We start from the raw sequence: 2,477 nt of genomic DNA, 5'->3' as shown, positions 1-2,477 counted from the left end.
CCACGTGTGCCTACATTAAGACTGGCCAATAATGTGGCTCGAATCTTAATACAAATGGCAGGAACTCCTTTGCATCGTGCATCACTATAACGCAAAAGAAATGCACTATGCAAAGAAAGCTACAGAACTGGCGGGAAAAGCTCCTGCACGCGGGTCCTCTGTTGCAACAGAACACTCCACCGTGCAAAAGAGCTGCAATTTTGGCGGGAACATGATTTAGCGATGCCGAAGCACACTCAAACAAAAAAACCACAACTTTGGGTTGTGACACCTTGTATAGAATTTCCGGATGATTAGTGGCAATCCCATTAGTGCCCTAAAAGTACCAGTCTCTATGAGGGGAATGTGCAGTCATTGTAATAACATATTTGAATACCGTCTTTCTGCCATGAATGAGCTCCCAACCAAGAGTCAAACTGAGGCTGAAACATCATAATACCATTTTACAGACTCTCTGGATCCTGCTGCAAAAACAGCTCGTCCATCAGTGGATCCATGCCTTGGTATCAGCCGGCATGGGCAGAAGGAAGAGCCAAAAACATTTTCATTAAGTGTTTGGGCAGCCTATAATCACTTGCCTAAGGGCTCTGGAAGGAAAGACAAGCTCGCCCACAACACGGTAGACCAATTCTTACAATGGTTCTGGTTAGTGAAGCATTAAGAACCCTGAACCGTGGGATGCATCTACTTAAGTTCTAGCGTGAAGCCTGTGCGACTGCCTGCCAAGTAGAAGCTATAAGAAATGGCAACTATAGACTATGTAATGAATTTCAGGTTTCTGGCTACAGTGTTTACTGTATTTTTGCGCATATACCCCACACACGGGTATAACCCGCACCTATGTATAACCTGTGGAAAATTGCATTTTCGAAAAATAATCCATGCATAGCCCGCACCCGTGTATTCCCCACACCCCCTTGTATTCCCCACACCCCCCGGGCGAGGGGGCGCCCCTGGGCGAGAAGGAGGGCGAGGACTCCAAGCCAAGCGGTGCCTCCCTGCTAGGCCCTGGAGGCATCACTGGGTGTCCGCTACATGCCCCAGCAGGCGGCGGCTACCATGCCCCCGGGTGAGAAGGAGACGGAGGGTGAGGCCCCAACGCAGCCCCCCAGCCCGCCTGTGCCCCTGCCCCCCACCCTGGTGGTGCAGCCCGGCCCCCCCGGGCCCAGCGGGGAGGCGCTGCTGGGTGTCCACTACATGCCCCGGCAGGCGGCCCAGCGCTGCCACTGGGGCCCAGTGGGGAGCCGCCGCTTGGCTTGGAGTCGCCTGCATAGCCCACACCCTTGCATAGCCTGCACCCATCATTTTTTTTGGTAAAATCGTGCATAACCCGCAGGATATATGCATGAAACTACAGTATTTGGCTCTGGATTTAGTTGGCAAGTGAATTTGGACAGTAATTAAACCAAAAAAAAAAGCATGCGCAAATGCTCGCTTGAGGCTCTAATGTGGAGGCTCAGAGGCTAGATTGGATAAGGAAAATATGCCATGTACAAGAGCATGGAGGGGACTACATGCTAGAGCTGGGGTGGGCAAAATGGCAGATCCAGCTGGCAACCAGAGACCATTTCCCAGCAGCCGTTGCCCATGTAGCTGTGTCTGGTTTCCATGGAGACCAGCCCTAGCAGTGTTGGCAGGGTGCACAGCTGAGCGGGGAGCTGTTCCGTGGCCAGGGCTGGGATCTTGCAGCGGTGACAGCATGGTCCGGATCTGCTGCCTGCTTGTCCCTGCCCAGGGTATGCAGGCAGCAGATCACAGCTCTGCCTCAGCTCCGAACCATGCCATCACTGCCACAAGCTCCGGAGCTGCTCTCCGGCCAGCCACGCGCTCTGCCCGCATCTCCATGGAAACCCTGGCCCTGCACTGTCACCATACCACCATTGCTGGGGTCTCCATGGAAACTGGCAGCAGCAACACGGACAGGGGCTGCTGGGAAATGGAGTCCACTACAGGCCCAATTCGGCCCATGGGCCAGACTTTGCCTGTGCCTGTGCTAGAGGACAGCCATGCCCATGCTGAGTGAGAACACCCACACCCCATCTACACTGCACCTCCCACTTGTGCTGCTGCCAGCTGAGCTGCACCAGCAACACTTTCTAGCTCTCCACTTTGTGAGCACACAGACATGAAGCACACTTGTTAAAAGATTGACAAGACAGAAAAAAAGAATGTAACCCTCACTGGCTATGCACTGAAACACATGCACTTCCAACAAAGGGTGCAGCAGGTGACCATGGGGATCTGAGCACCCCGGCTTGCCCTTGCCAGCTCACCTGCCTCCCCATGGGACTAGGGCACACGTGATCCAACTGGTGGTGACGCCTGCCCGGCAAGGGAAGGCATGACCCAACGTTTTTTATCACCTGGGCGAGCTTCAAGCCTACAACAGGGGGACGGACCCAGGGGCACAGGGTATGGCCACCAGGCTGGGCACCAGGGGACGTGTCCCTAGGCAGGGCCATCCTTGGAGGAGGTGG

The 2,477-nt window shown here is 54.5% G+C and overlaps 1 protein-coding gene across 1 annotated transcript in view; it reads right to left on the bottom strand.

The window, feature by feature from the left end:
- The window catches only part of ARV1 (ARV1 homolog, fatty acid homeostasis modulator), a gene marked incomplete at its 5' end in the record, with an annotated part of 25,919 nt that overhangs the window by 22,720 nt on the left and 722 nt on the right, over nt 1-2,477 (bottom strand). The window lies entirely within an intron of this gene.

Source organism: Alligator sinensis, unplaced genomic scaffold, assembly GCF_000455745.1.
Source record: "Alligator sinensis unplaced genomic scaffold, ASM45574v1 scaffold448_1, whole genome shotgun sequence".
NCBI lineage: Eukaryota > Metazoa > Chordata > Crocodylia > Alligatoridae > Alligator > Alligator sinensis.
The sequence above is the reverse complement of the archived record's forward strand: the minus strand, read 5'-3'. Positions and strand labels throughout refer to the sequence as shown.